The following is a 17,034-nucleotide window of genomic DNA, read 5'->3' on the forward strand; positions in this document are numbered from 1 at the left end:
TATCTATATTTTTCTTATCATATATGGATGGAACAAAAATAAACATGTGTAGTATGTATGGTTTTTGGTTTTGTGTTTGTTGAGTCCATGCTATCTTTTATTTTTTAGAGCAAATCAGCCAGTTGGCAAAAATAGTCTGCTTCATAGAGCATTTATCTAAAAATATATGCTCTTGACTTCTCTTTTTAGATGTAAGTTTATTTTCTTCTCTTGATTTTATATCAGAATTTTCCTCCATCCTTTCTGTTTAGTAACCTTGAAGTGATGATGGATCCTCCAAATTGCCCCTGCTGTACTGTAAGGTATGTGCTCTTTGGGAGACTTTCTTTCAACCTGGTAACTGTAAATTTTCACCATTGAGCTTTTCTGTCTCTTTCATGTAGTTTTTGAGCCCTATGCTAGAAAAGCTTTTTGTTTGTTTAAAGTTTATCTTTCATTGAATTTGTAAATTGCTTTGGGTACTACCCAAAGCAATTTACAAATTCAATGCAATCCCTATCAAGCTACCAGCGATATTTTTCACAGAACTAGAACAAATAATTTCAAGATTTGTATGGAAATCCAAAAAGCTCAAATAGCCAAAGCAATCTTGAGAAAGAAGAACGGAACTGGAGGAATCAATCTGCCTGACTTCAGGCTCTACTACAAAGCCACAGTCATCAAGACAGTATGGTACTGGCACAAAGACAGAAATATAGATCAATGGAACAAAATAGAAAGCCCAGAGATAAATCCACGCACCTATGGACACCTTATCTTTGACAAAGGAGGCAAGAATATACAATGGAGTAAAGACAATCTCTTTAACAAGTGGTGCTGGGAAAACTGGTCAACCACTTGTTAAAGAATGAAACTAGATCACTTTCTAATACCGCACACAAAAATAAACTCAAAATGGACTAAAGATCTAAATGTAAGACCAGAAACTATAAAACTCCTAGAGGAGAACATAGGCAAAACACTCACCAACATACATCACAGCAGGATCCTCTATGATCCACCTCCCAGAATACTGGAAATAAAAGCAAAAATAAGCAAATGGGATCTAATTAAAATTAAAAGCTTCTGCACAACAAAGGAAAATATAAGCAAGGTGAAAAGACAGCCTTCTGAATGGGAGGAAATAATAGCAAATGAAACAACTGACAAACAACTAATCTCAAAAATATACAAGCAACTTATGCAGCTCAATTCCAGAAAAATAAACGACCCAATAAAAAAATGGGCCAAAGAACTAAATAGACATTTCTCCAAAGAAGACATACAGATGGCTAACAAACACATGAAAAGATGCTCAACATCACTCATTATTAGAGAAATGCAAATCAAAACCACAATGAGGTACCATTTCACACCAGTCAGAATGTCTGCGATCCAAAAGTCAGCAAGCAATAAATGCTGGAGAGGGTGTGGAGAAAAGGGAACCCTCCTACACTGTTGGTGGGAATGCAAACTAGTACAGCCACTATGGAGAACAGTGTGGAGATTCCTTAAAAAATTGCAAATAGAACTGCCTTATGACCCAGCATTCCCACTGCTGGGCATACACACCGAGGAAACCAGAATTGAAAGAGACACATGTACCCCAATGTTCATCGCAGCACTATTCATAATAGCCAGGACATGGAAACAACCCTAGATGTCCATCAGCAGATGAATGGATAAGAAAGCTGTGGTACATATACACAATGGAGTATTACTCAGCCATTAAAAAGAATACATTTGAGTCAGTTCTAATGAGATGGATGAAACTGGAGCCGATTATACAGAGTGAAGTAAGCCAGAAAGAAAAACACCAATACAGTATACTAACACATATATATGGAATTTAGAAAGATGGCAATGACGACCCTGTATGCAAGACAGCAAAAAAGACACAGATGTGTATAGCGGACTTTTGGACTCAGAGGGAGAGGGAGAGGGTGGGATGATTTGGGAGAATGGCATTGAAACATGTATACTATCATGTAAGAATCGAATCGCTAGTCTATGTCCGACGCAGGATACAGCATGCTTGGGGCTGCTGCACGGGAATGACCCAGAGGGATGTTGTGGGGAGGGAGGTGGGAGGGGGGTTCATGTTTGGGATCGCATGTACACCCGTGGCAGATTCATGTCAATGTATGGCAAAACCAATACAGTATTGTAAAATAAAGTAAAACTAAAAATTTTAAACTGAAAAAGAAAAAAAGTGTATCTTTCAGTATCTAGATGATGCCCCCTTCCCCAAGTTAAGATGACCTGATTGCCTTAGGTTAATGGAAGTTTAAAAGCAGGATTTCTGTTTGTAAGCTTTTCCTTCCTAAATATCTCCCATCCTTAATCTTCGTAACCGGTATTATCTGTGCTTGCTAATATTGGCCTGAAGAGAGGTACATTTTTCCAAATCCATTGGTTTCTCTCTCTCTCATGTTGCATTTTCCACTTAGATGGGCTCTCTCCTATAATGAAACGATCAGAAAACTTCATCCAGGTCAGTTTTGGTTTACCCCAGGGGAGTGAGAGGTCTGTGTTAAGTGCACCAGTGCTGGAATCTACAGCCTTGTCTTGCAGTCCTGATTTCAAGTGTGTGAACACAGATTCCTTACAGTGTGCTGAAAGAGTGGCCTGTGGAAAGCCTCTCTAGGGCAGGGACTGTAAATCTAATTTATGGTTTTTACCCTTGAACAATAAACCTCATTTCTTTATGCCTTCTCTTTTCTCATCTCCAAAAGCAGGTGCAACATACTGCATCTCACAGAGTGTAAAGAGGGTTAATGATGTGCTGAGGGGTAAACCAGTCGTTGACATAGGAAGTATTCCAGAGGCAGTTGCTCATATTATTATGCAGCCCAGTTCTTTCATTTCACAGATGGGAAACTGAGGCCCAGGGCCACAAAACTAGAATTAATCTCTGATACCCAGGTCAGTGCTTACTTGAAGGAGTGAAATCTGCTTTGTCTTCTTGTTGTGTGTGTATTTGTTTCTGTGTGTATTCGCATATATGCATGTAATACACACCTAAAGTACAGATAGAGCATACTATTAATGTTTTAGAGTTTGCCTTTTGGCTCCTGCAGTGCAGGAGACTCAGACTGGGAAGACTGCAGTGCAGGAGACTGGATTGAGAAGGTTCCCTGGAGGAGGAAATGGCAACCTAACTCCAGTATTCTTGCCTGGGAAATCCCATAGGCAGAGGAGCCTGGCAGACTACAGTTCATAGGGTAGCGAAAGAGGCAGATGTGACTTAGGTGCTAAACAAGAATTTGTATTTTATTGTCACTGTCAAAGTAAAAAAAAAAGCTCATCAGCTTTTTTTTTTTAGCATGAGCTTCCTTGTTATTCTTGCTTTAGGATGGCTTTTGACATTTTCTTTTTTTTTTCTCTTTTAACTAAACTAAAAGTTCTCTTTTAACTAAATCCTTTGTCTTATTTGATAACTTTTCCTAAGTGGGGTATAAAATTATTCATCAGCCTAAAAACTACCTTTTAAGAGTATTCTTTTTTTTTTGGTGGCCAGTTCAGCTACTTATTATAATACCTTCTGTCTATTATGGAAGAAATAGAAGCATGTTAAGAATGACTTATCTCTGGGAGATTAGCTGTGGGGATCTCCTCTGAGGAGCAACACTTTCCATCTAATCCACTGAACCAGTAGGGCTGCTTTGATGATAAGGATGATATTTGAAATACTCTAGGTAAAAGTAGCCCTGACTGAGTTCAGTAATTCTGCTCTTACACTGGCCCAGCTTGCCATCAGTCATTCATGATGCATTGCAAAGAGCATTGCTTCCACTGAGAGAGAGTGCCCTTTCCAAGCTTATTTTTGTTGTATGTACTATTTCCCTTGGATACCTTGGGGGAGGGGTTTCTAATACATAAACTAAGCTTGCACAATAATGCCAGTATCATATGATTTTTTTAAAAAATTCTGCATATAATTAGAACACACCTCAGGAAGAAAACCAGAATGTCTTGGGGTGGGGGGTGGGGGTGGTTCAGGATTTTTGAAAATAACTCTAGCATAATTTTGCTGATTTTTCTAAAAGGAAGTACAAAAGATTTGAAGATCAAAATAATCTCAGACCAGTAGCATCAGCATCACTTGGGAGCTTATTTGAAATGCAGAATCTCAGGTTTTTACCCTAGACTTAGTGAGTCAGAGTTTGAATTTTAACAAGATTTCCAGGTCATTCATATTGCATTAAAGTTTGAGAAGCACCAGTCTAATATAGTATTTAATAAGCCTAGTGCATGCTAGAATCACCTAGGTAGAGCAGTGCCTAAGCCCATCACCAGAGATTATGCTTTACTTACTTTCTTGAATGGGGCCGAGAAATCAGTCTTTTTTTTTTTTTTTTAAAGCTCTTCAGCTGATTCTAATACCTACCCATGGTGAAGAACTACAGGGTTAATCGTGTAATAAGCAGTCAGTGGATGACTTCAGAGACCCCTGGTTGTGTTGGTTTCAGTGCAAAGCCTTAAGAGCGTTGCCTCTGCCTCCAGAGCAGAGAATAGGATGAAATGCTTATCTCAAAGCTGGCAACCAGCAGAGTACTAGTGGGCCCCACAGTGATAGGATTATTCTTGGCTAGAGAAGATAGCAGTCAGCAGTAGAGTTTCTATCCCATCCACAGTGCTTTCCTGAGGGTCGATGTCTAGTGCCCTTCAAATGACAGAGAAATGGAGATTGTCCCATTCTTTGCATTGTCTATTTCAGAATCATTTGTAATTTTGCATTTTAACTTTGATATGCCATTTTTTTTTCAATAATGACACTGACAGAAAATCCTACTCTCTCTCTTCAAGTCTATCTTCATTCACATAGGGAGAAAAAAAAAAAAAAATCACTATTTTTGCCAAAAGTTTGCACTTTTGTCTCAGGTTCAAAAGATTTGTTAACAAAATAAGCCACATGTTATATACGAATAAATAATGTAAATATTTATTACAGAATTATCTAGCTTACTTTCAATATACTAACATTAAAAAACAGAGAGGGAGAAGTAGAAAGAGCAGAGAATACATCACCAAATTGGGTTTTGACCAACACCCAGACTTAAACAGGGCTGGCAAGTCCTTTTTCGCAGCACATCTGGAGTCCCAGTTGGAAAAAGGTCCCAGCAGCCTGTCAGCTCAGTGGGTGAGACTTAAAAGATTGCAGTTAGGGGTTCCCCTTTATCATCCCAGAAAGCAAACTGGTATCATCATCTATCTGTGAGCAAGACTGCAGCTCTCGTATTATGTTAATTTTTACAGTGCTGTTTGCTTTGTTCTGCAGATCTTCATGAAGTTGTGAAGTGGCTCAGTCGTGTCCGACTCTTTGTGACCCCATGGACTGTAGCCCACCAGGCTCCTCCATCCATGGAATTTTCTAGGCAAGAGTACTACCGTGGGTTGTCATTTCCTTCTTCAGGGGATCTTCCCAATCCAGGGATCGAACCCGGGTCTCCTGCATTGTGGGCAGACACTTTACCGCCTGAGCCACCAGGGAATCGCAAATCTTGGAATGTTGCTAAGACTTAAGTCCCTGGAGTGGTTGGTCAGACCTCCTGCAGGGTCTTAACAAATTCCAAGATCTGCTCCCTATCTGTCTATTTTGTTTCTCTTCCTGCACTCTGGTGGTTTCCCTGGTGGCTCAGATGGTAAAGCTTCTGCCTGCAATGCAGGAGACCTGGGTTTGACTGGGTTTGATCCCTGACTCAGGAAGATTCCCCTGGAGAAGGAAATGGTAACCCTCTCCAGTACTCTTGCCTGGAAAATCCCATGGAAGGAGGAGTCTGGTAGGCTACAGTCCATGGAGTCCCAAAGAGTTGGACACTACTGAGTAACTCACTTTCATTTTTTTTTACACATACAGCAGGTGTGACTGGCACGCACAGCAGAAGTCAGGGCAATGTCCACGTGGGTCAGAAGCAAGGTCAGAGGCCTGCTCTGCTTTATCCCTGAAGCCTGAATAACACTATTTATTTAATTTCCCTAACACTGACTGACTGAACTTTTTAACTGCTTTACTTCAAATTCATGGTGTGAGTGATTACCGAAAGAGCAAATACAGTTTTGAAATTCATAATAAAACAGTGTAAACCAAGCTGTTTGTAATTATACAAGACTTCAGTGCCAGATACACACAACTCTGTATCTTTCTTGAGGTCAAATAGAAATACCTTTATCTTTCAAAATACATAATCTAAAAGACCTTCGTTCAATATCCCAAAGGAAGTATCTTTTTCCTTTTATGGATTCCTGTTGCTGTTACTGTTTGCACACATTTATTTCATCATGAATAATGAAGTGATCTGCCATATTTCTTTTGCCAGTCTTTTGAACTATGTTTAAATTGTGCTGTTATTTCACATTTCACAACTTTATGGCTTTTTTCTTCATAAATTCAATGAAGGCAAAAAATATTGTGACCCACCCCCCTTTATATCACATGACTCCATCTGTGTCATGTGACCCCTTTTCCTACCAGTTCCTGGGCTTTGTATCACTTTCACAGGCAGTTTTTTCTTTTTTTTTAATGTCAGTTCCCCAGGCCTTTTTCCTACAACCCTGTTTTATCTCATATTTACCAGTACCTCCCTATTGAACAGAAAGTCTTTTTTTTTTTTTTTCAGCTCATCAGAAGGTAAAACTTAACATATCTGAGCCATTTGGCTTATTTTGGTTTTGCTCATTAAAGGTTTCCCAATTTACTTCTCTCTTTATTAACCATGTATCTATAGTGTAATGCCTTTTTAACCTGTCAATTGGGTGATATTAAAAACTTTCACATATAATGAACAAACTCTGGCTTTTTAAATAGCTCTCAAAGAAAGGCATGGCTGAAAAATATATTTATCTGTCCCCTTTAACAGACAACAGTCTGCCTCCTCAGGACAGAGGCTTGATTATAGCAGCAGGCAGGCCCTCATTCTAAGAGGTACTGCTGCAGTGGGTCCCTCTGGCCAGATCTATCAAATTGTCTTCCATGAGGTCTGACTGTGTTGTGAAAGCCTCTGCTTTGCATGAAAAGTCACACAGGATAAGGCACACCACCTTCCATAGAACAAACCACACAATTCCAGTCTTTCTTATAACATAGAAGCCATTCCATAATTAGAGTGATAGAAAAAAGGAATTTACTTATGAAGGGTTAGATTTCTCTAGAATATATTCTTTCTTGTTGAGAATATATTCTCAATAAGGCCAAAGAATGTTCCTCCTCCATTTTTTTCTTGAATTATACTTATATGACAACATGTATTTATTTCTCAGGGGACAGAAAGTTTATACATGCTGGAGTTCCAAGAAGTTCTCAGTAGGAGAATTGGGGAAACAAGATATGATAAAGATCAGTTCAGTTCAGTTCAGTCTTTCAGTTGTGTCTGACTCTGTGATTCCATGGACTGCAGAACACCAGGCCTCACAGTCCATCACCAACTCCTGGAGTTTACTCAAACTCATGTCCATCAAGTCAGTGATGCCATCCAACCATCTCATCGTTTGTCGTCCCCTTCTCCTCCTGCCTTCAACCTTTCCTAGCATCAGGATCTTCTCAGATGAGTCAGTTCTTCACATCACGTGCCCAAAGTATTGGAGTTTCAGCTTCAACATCAGTCCTTCCAATGAATATTCAGGATTGATTTCCTTTGGGATGGACTGGTTGGATATCCTTGCAGTCTAAGGGACTCTCAAGAGTCTTCTCCAACACCACAGTTCAAAAGCATCAATTCTTTGGTACTCAGTTTTCTTTATAGTCCAACTCTCAATCCATACATGACTACCAGAAAAATCATAGCTTTGACTAGATGGACCTTTGTTATCAAAGTAATGTCTCTGCTTTTTAATATGCTGTCTAGATTGGTCATAACTTTTCTTCCAAGGAGTAACAGTCTTTTAATTTCATGGCTGTAATCACCATCTGCAGTGATTTTGGAGCCCCAAAACTAAAGTTTGTCACTGTTTCCATTGTTTCCCCATCTATTTAACATGAACTGATGGGACCAGATGCCATAATCTTACTTTTCTTAATGTTGAGTTTTAAGCCAACTTTTTCATTCTCCTCTTTCACAAGAGGCTCTTTAGTTCTTCTTCACATTCTGCCATAAGGGTGGTGTCATCTGCATATCTGAGGTGATTAATATTTCTCCTGGCAATCTTGATTCCATTGTGTGCTTCATCCACCCCAGCGTTTCTCATGATGTACTCTGCATATAAGTTAAATAAGCAGGGTGACAATATACAGCCTTGATGTACTCCTTTTCCTATTTGGAAATAGTCTGTTTTTCCATGTCCAGTTCTAACTGTTACTTCTTGATCTGCATACAGATTTCTCAAGAGGCAGGTCAGGTGGTCTGGTATTTCCATCTCTTGATGAATTTCCCATAGTTTGTAGTGATCCACACAGTCAAAGCCTTTGGCATAGTCAATAAAGCAGAAATAGATGTTTTTCAGAAACGGTCTTGCTTTTTGATAATCCAACGGGTGTTGGCAATTTGATCTCTGGTTCTTCTGCCTTTTTTCTAAATCCAGCTTGAATATCTGGAAGTTCACGGTTCACGTGCTGTTGAAGCCTGGCTTGGAGAATTTTGAGCATTACTTTACTAGTGTGTGAGATGAGTGCAACTGTACGGTAGTTTGAGCATTCTTTGGCATTGCTTTTCTTTGGGATTGTCCTGTGGCCACTGCTGAATTTTCCAAACTTGCTGGCATATTGAGTGTAGCACTTTCACCTCATCATCTTTAAAGATTTGAAATAATAGCTCAAAGGGAATTCCATCACATCCATTAGCTTTGTTCATGGTGATGCTTCATAAGGCCCACTTGACTTTGCATTCCAGGATGTCTGGCTCTAGGTGAGTGATCACACCATCGTGATTATCTGGTTCATGAAGATCTTTTCTGTACAGTTCTTCTGTGTATTCTTGTCGTCCCTTCTTCATATCTTCTTCTTCTGTTAGGTCCATACCATTTCTCTCCTTTTTTGATCCCATCTTTGCATGAAATGTTCCATTGGTATCTCTAATTTTCTCGAAGAGATCTCTAGTCTTTCCCAATCTATTGTTTTAATCTATTTCTTTGCATTGATCACTGAGGAAGGCTTTCTCATCTGTCCTTGCTATTCTTTGGAACTCTGCATTCATATGGGTATATCTTTCCTTTTCTCCTTTGACTTTTGCTTCTCTTCTTTTTTCAGCTATTTGTAAGGCCTCCTCGGACAGCCATTTTGCCTTTTTGCACTTCTTTTTCTTGGGGATGGTCTTGATCCCTGCCTCCTCTACAATGTCATGAACCTCTGTCCGTAGTTCTTCAGTCACTCTGTCTATCAAATCCAATCCCTTGAATCTATTTCTCGTTTCCACTGTATTATCCTAAGAGATTTAATTTTGGTCTTACCTGAATGGTCTTGTGGTTTTCCCTACTTTCTTCAATTTAATTCTGAATTTGGCAATAAGGAGTTGATGATCTGAGCCACAGTCAGCTCCCAGTCTTCTTTTTACTGACTGTATGGAGCTTCTCCATCTTTGGCTGCAAAGAAAATAATCACTCTGAATTCGGTGTTGACCATCTGGTGATGTCCATGTGTAGAGTCTTCTCTTGTGTTCTTGGTAGAGGGTGTTTTCTATGACCAGTGTGTTCTCTTGGGTAACCTCTATGAGCCTTTGCCTTGTTCTTTCTGTACTCCAAGGGCAAATTTGCCTGTTACTCCAGGTATCTCTTGACTTCCTACTTTTGCATTCGAGTCCCCTATAATGAAAAAGACATCTTTTTTGGATGGTAGTTCTAGAAGGTCTTGCAGGTCTTCAGAGAACTGTTCACATTTAGCTTCTTCAGCATTACTGGTTGAGGCATAGACTTGGATTACCGTGATATTGAATGGTTTGCCTTGGAAACGAACAGAAAGCATTCTGTCATTTTTGAGATTGCACCCAAGTACTGCATTTTGGACTCTTGTTGACCATGATAGCTACTCCATTTCTTCTAAGGGATTCTTGCCCACAGTAGTAGATATAATGGTCATTCGAGTTAAATTCACCCATTCCAGTCCATTTTAGTTCACTGATTCCTAAAATGTCAACATTCACTCTTGCCATCTCCTGTTTGACTACTTCCAATTTGCCTTGATTCAAGGACCTAACATTCCAGGTTCCTATGCAATATTGCTCTTTACAGCATCAGACTTAACTTGCATCACCAGTCACATCCACACCTGGGTGTTGTTTTTGTTTTGGATCTATCTCTTCGTTTTTTCTGGAGTTATTTTCCACTGATCTCCAGTAGCATATTGGGCACCTACTGACCTGGGGAGTTCATCTTTCAGTGTCTAATCTTTTTGCCTTTTCATACTGTTCATGGGGTTCTCACAGCAAGAATACTGAAGTGGTTTGCCATTCCCTTCTCCAGCAGACCACTTTTTGTAAGACCTCTCCACCATGACCCATCCGTCTGGGGTGGCCCTGCACAGCGTGGCTTCACTGGGTTAGAAAAGGCTGTGGTCCATGTGATCAGACTGGTTAGTTTTCTGTGGTTGTGGTGTTCAGTCTGTCTGCCCTCTGATGAAGAAGGGTAACAGGCTAGTGGAAGCTTCCTGATGAGAGAAACTGACTGAAGGGGAAACTGGGTCTTGTTCTGATGGGTGGAACCATGCTCAGTAAATCTTTAATCCAATTTTCTGTTGATGGCTGGGGCTGTGTTCCCTCCCTGTTATTTACCTGAGGTCAAACTATGGTGGAGGTAATGAAGACAATGGTGACATGCATGCACCGCTACACTCAGTGCCCCCAACCCTGCAGCAGGCCACCACTGACCCATGCCTCCACCTGAGACTTCTGGACACCTACGGGCAAGTCTGGGGAAAATATGTGAATATTATCATCACTCAGTATTCAGTGGAAATGAGTTTGAGTAAACTCTGGGATTGGTGATGGACAGGGAGGCCTGGCGTGCTGCAGTCCATGGGGTCGCAAAGAGTCAGACGCAACTGAGCAACTGGACTGAACTGAACATCATTCAAGAAATTCATAGACTGGTGGCATACCCTGATAAACTGCTCATTCTAAAATGTTAAGGAATTTAGGAAGGTTTTACACAAAAGACCTTTGTCACGATGAGCCTTGGGTTTCCCTGATAGCTCATTTGGTAAAGAATCTGCCCTCAATGCAGGAGACCCTGCTTCAATTCCTGGGTTGGGAAGATCCCCTCAAGAAGGGATAGGCTACCCACTCCAGTATGCTGAGGCTTCCCCGGTGGCTCAGTTGGTAAAGATCCACCTGCCATGTGGGAGACCTGGGTTCGATTCCTGGGTTGGGGAGATCCCCTGAAGAAGGGAAAGGCTACCCACTCCAGTATTCTTGCCTGGAGAATTCCATGGACTCTATAGTCCATGGACTTGCAGTGTCAGACATGACTGAGCAATTTGAATATATATATATATATAATATTATATATTATATATATATATATATATATATATATATATATATATATATATATATGATGAGCCTTGATGGTAGAGAGTGTTAGTCACTCATTTGTGCCCAACTCTTTGCAACCCCATGGACTATAGCTCACCAGGCTCCTCTCTCCATGGAATTATCAAGGCAAGAATACTGGAGTAGGTGGGTTGCCATTCCCTTCTCCAGTCATGGTAGAGAGGAAGAGCATAATAAAGTGCCCAAAAGCATGAATTCCAGAAACAGCTTTGAATGTCTGTGTGCACCACAAGATTAGACATTACTGTGACTGCAGCCATGAAATTAAAAGACGCTTACTCCTTGGAAGAAAAGTTATGACCAACCTAGATAGTATATTCAAAAGCAGAGACATTACTTTGCCGACTAAGGTCCATCTAGTCAAGGCTATGGTTTTTCCAGTGGTCATGTATGGATGTGAGAGTTGGACTGTGAAGAAGGCTGAGCGCCAAAGAGTTGATGCTTTTGAACTGTGGTGTTGAAGAAGAGTCTTGAGAGTCCCTTGGACTGCAAGGAGATCCAACCAGTCCATTCTGAAGGAGATCAACCCTGGGATTTCTTTGGAAGGAATGATGCTAAAGCTGAAGCTCCAGTACTTTGGCCACCTCATGCGAAGAGTTGACTCGTCGGAAAAGACTCTGACGCTGGGAGGGATTGGGGGCAGGAGGAGAAGAGGACGACAGAGGATGAGATGGCTGGATGGCATCATGGACTTGATGGACATGAGTCTAAGTGAGCTCCAGGAGTTGGTGATGGACAAGGAGACCTGGCGTGCTGTAATTCATGGGGTCGCAAAGAGTTGGACATGACTGAGCAACTGAACTGAACTGAACTGTGACTGAGCATAGTTGTGAGTCTGTGACAAAGAGTGAGGATAACTATGGAAAACAATGAGATGCTTGGATTGATGAAACCTTGCCTTACATTTGTCAATTAAGTTTGGTCTTAATTATGCAGTCATTTGTTTGTTATTAATAGTATTGCAATAAGAGAGTGACCTGATGTAATTTGTGTTTTTGAAGAAAATAACTTCAAGGACAATGTGGACAGTGATTTAGAATGGGAAAAGCAAAGCTGATTTAGATACTGCAGTAGTTCACAGAAAAGATTATCTTTCCTGATGAAGTAGACTAAGACTTGTTACTGATGAGATTTGGAAGGATGAGGTTGTAGGAGGCTTTGAAAATTGCTTTGAGTTCATGCAGTTGACCAAATTATTTTGTTGGGCTGGACAAAGAGATGAATGAGAGTAAATGACAGTTCAGGCTAGGGCATGTTTATATTCACAGGGCTGATTCTCAATGTTTAATAAGTGGTTAAAAGCTATGGACTTGCATCTTGGAGGTGTGGTCTCTGAGATTTAGAAATCTGAATTTTTACAAAGAGTTCTTTGTAAAAATGCAGAGGAGATTTTCCAGGAAGTGAAAATTTAGAAGGGGAATGATGAGTAAGGGAAAAAACAAAGGAAGAAGGAAAAGAAAGTTTCACTAAGGTAGGGTAGAATGAGAAGGGATAGGGTGGGAGTGAAATTGGCAGAAATGCCTGAACAAAGAGGAAAAAATGCCATAGACAGGTCAAATAGAGGAAGGACTGAAAATGCTCAGCAGCCTTGAATGTTGATGAATTTTTTAAGAGCAACTGCAGTAGGTTAGTTATCAGGACAGAATGTAAATTGTGGTTTCTGTTGGTAACAAATGTTCAAAGCAGGTCCCGCAAGGAAGAGAAGACATTATTTGCTTGCTTCAGGTTAAGTAGATTAATTTAAGGAGGGTTTAGGGAGTGTTGCACTTGTTGGTTGTAGAACAAAAGGATCTAGAGAGAAGAGCTTGAAGATAAAATGGGTGGAAATCAAGCTGTGTGCTGATTGAGAAGAGAAAGAGTAAAATTAACCTTGAGATTCTGAGAGATGCCTATTTTTCCATGACAGCATGATAATTAATGATCGATTTAAAAATGGGAGGACTGAAAATTTAGGAGCCTCAAGAGTCTGAATAGAAAGAGTGATGAGGGCTTGGATACAACACAGTATTGAAGACTCAGCAGAGGGTGGAGATCATAAATTTATAATGATACCAATTAACAGAGAATTCTTTTCAGCAGCACCAGACAGTTCATGAGGGAGAGAAGAGCAAGAAAGTGGACTGATTTATCTCCAGATTGTCAGCAAAACTAAAGCAAAGAACAAAGACAAGTGAGTCGAATATGCTGGTAGTAGTGTCAGTCAGATAGTTGAGTAGCCTACATAGAAAAAGAAAGCTAAGAAGCTTTTAGCCTAGGGAAAAGTGGAGGTTCTGAGAAAAGTAGGGACATTTAGTGGAAGTTAGTGGATGAGAAAGTTACAAGAGGTGATAATCAGAGATGGGGTTTCAGAAAGACGGTAAGTCAGGATGTGATAAAGTGGAGAAGAGATGAAATTAATAAATTATGAAGTGAGTATTTAGACTAAGGTTATTTCATGGATGCAATGTAAGCTGCCTTTTATGATAGCAGGGTTGGGCTGAAGACAAAAATAAAAGTAAGAAGTATATGTAGCATATGTTATATATATATATATCTCCACACATATATATACCCACACACATACTGTGAGGTGTCCAGACTTTAACTGAATCATCTGGCATCTGAACTCTGTTTACAAACAAATGGAGAAAACACCAGGCATATTGTTCAGGCTATTTATGACCTTAACTAGAATTCACCTATCACTTTAAAGCCTCACATTATTCTTTTGTGTGTGTGCTTAAGTAATATAAGCATCCTCTTAACTTTCACCTCCTCCATGAAACTTTCCATGATGTTCTTTGTCAAAATTTGTGTGTCTTTCTGTCTTCTATATCTCTGTTATAGTATTGGCTACATTCTTCCTTTTATTCTCTTTATTTATCAATATTACATGTTTTGAAGGATAAGACTTCATTTTTTAATTCCCACAGCCTTGGTGTGTTGTCTTGTGAGAACTGGGTACTCAATAAATGCTTTTTGCATTGATATGGTCATTTTCCTCTTGTTTTGATTTAATTCATAATATTGGCTGCTCAGATGGTAAAGAATCTTCCTGCAATCCAGGAGACCCGAATTCTATCCCTGGGTCAGGAAGATCCCCTGGAGAAGGGAATGGCTACCCTCTCCATGATTCTTGCATGTAGAATTCAATGGACAAAAGAGCCTGGTGAGCTACAGTCCGTGGGGTCGCAGAGTCGGACACAACTGAATGCCTAACACTTTCACTTTTCACATGTTGCCTGTCATTATAGTAAAGGCTGAAGATAACCGAATAGTAGGTTTTCATGACAGAAATAGTGAATGAATGGTCCAGCATGTGGGAAAAAAACGACAAAAAAGAGCTTTTATAGGTTGTAAGAAGCTGGAGGTGAGGTGAAGTCGCTCAGTCGTGTCCGACTCTTTGCGACGCCATGGACTGTAGCCTACCAGCCTTCTCCGTCCATGGGATTCTCCAGGCAAGAATACTGGAGTGGGTTACCATTTCCTTCTCCAGGGGATCTTGCCGACCCAGGGATCGAACTGGGTCTCCCACATTGGAGGCAGACGCTTTAACCTCTGAGCCACCAGGGAAGCCCTAAGAAGCTGGAAGTAGGATAAAAACACTGAGTGCTGTGTAAGTGGGGTCAGTGAAAGAGGTGGGATGGATAGATTTCCAAGATGTTTGCCAACTTCACAGTTTTCAGTGGGAAAATAATTCTGTCTGCAATTTTCTACATGTACCTATGAATTCTCTAGACTGGTTTAGAAGGAAGAATTATGAATCTGTATACATTTGTGTGTGAGAGGAAGACAGGAAGTTGGCTCTCCCTAAGGCTCTTGTCTTCATTTTTTCTCTGTAGATTGCTTCCCAAAATCTCATGTGTCATTGTAATTTTCTCTTTGTCTCTCCACCCACCACAGTCCTACCTAATTGAAGCCATTGATTTTAATCCTGTCCCTGAACCTTAATAACACTTATTCAGAAGCTCCCCCTATCTTTTTGCACGTTTCAGATGAGAGTCACTTTAATCAAGTTGTGTTCATGGGAAATAAATCCTGTAATTCTCCCTAGTTTGAGCTCAGTTAAATGCCCCCGGCCTCTTTAGGCAGCTGATGAGCACACTCCTCCAAAGTAAATGGCTCCTTTGATACCGGACACCAGGGTGAAAGCAGCCATTAGTCTACAGTCCTTGGAGAACCTCTGTCTGGAATTTAATTCTTCAAATTATTTTGTGAACTTGACAGAGCCTTCAGCTGCTTGGGGGTCGCATATCAGTAATTTAAAAGAATAAAAAGCAGCAGTCTTTTCTGTCTCATGGTAACTCTTTGGTCAGCTTTCATAGCATTTAATTTTCAGTATTATTGTATGTAATTTTATATCAGATTTTATTCTGTGAGATATGTTTACATTATGATAACTCATTTAGATAAGCTTTATTGTTTTAAAATCCATTAGGAATTTTGAGATGTAGTCTTTGACTAAGTAAATGGATAGTTCATTTATAATAACTAACCTAGCATTATGCCATGTTTAATAACATGAGTAGACCATTCCTTTGACATAATTTAATGGCAAATACTTAGAGATTTAACAATTTTAGTTTGATATATTGTCCTGAAAATAACTATTACAACTATATATGTGTGTATATATATATATATGTGTGTGTGTGTACATATGTGTGTATGATTATATATGTGTATGTGTATATATAAACATATACATATTATTTATAAAGCTAGCTAGATAGATAGATTATATGTATATATAAAGCTGTTTACCAGACAATGACTTTGGTCTAAGTGCTTTGAATAGAGATAAACAGAACAGTTTCTGTCCTCAAATAACATACTAGTTAGAACCAAATTAGAGTGTACAAAATGTATTATAAAATCTGTTTTTCCTTTTGTTTCCACATTAACTTTGTTTTAATGGAAACTCTGTTTGTGACAGATGTCTGAGCCCATATTAGCTTCTTTTCAATGCATCTCTCAGAGTCCAAGTTATCACACACAAATCTGAATCTGAGCTGTGTCTGTGTATCAGGATATACATTTCCTAACATTACTTTCCCTGTCTCCTTGTTATAAAGTTTAATCACTTTGAAGATTTAGGACTTTTTACCATCTAATTCCATAGTGCTATTATTTTTTAATACATACCACTGTCTCTTCCCTTCAAGTTTCCCAGCTCCATTTTTCTTGATTCTCTTTACATAAAGAAGAATATTTTAAGAATTGATTCTAACAGTAATCTAACATAGAAGAAGCCATAAGTATTGTTGAAAGGACTTGTTGTAATTTATTTTTTTAATACTGAAAAGACTTTGAAGGCAGACTAAATTTTCAACAGCAGGAGAATGGTATATCCACTTCAGGTAAGTTATTCCTGGCCCCCAGACTCATAAGGTAGTCTAGAGTAGAACACAAAATTCATTTTACACAATGCCAGTATAAACACATTTTATTGTCACTATTATTTTTGCTGTTAGGATTCCTACATGAACATCTCAAATTCAGTTTGGCCCAAACATTTGATTGTTGTTAATTAGAAAAATCTTCTGGATTTACTTAATTCCCTTTTCTTTCTCACTGGCACAAACCTAATATAGGCAGG

This window comes from Capricornis sumatraensis, chromosome 6, assembly GCF_032405125.1.
Source record: "Capricornis sumatraensis isolate serow.1 chromosome 6, serow.2, whole genome shotgun sequence".
NCBI lineage: Eukaryota > Metazoa > Chordata > Mammalia > Artiodactyla > Bovidae > Capricornis > Capricornis sumatraensis.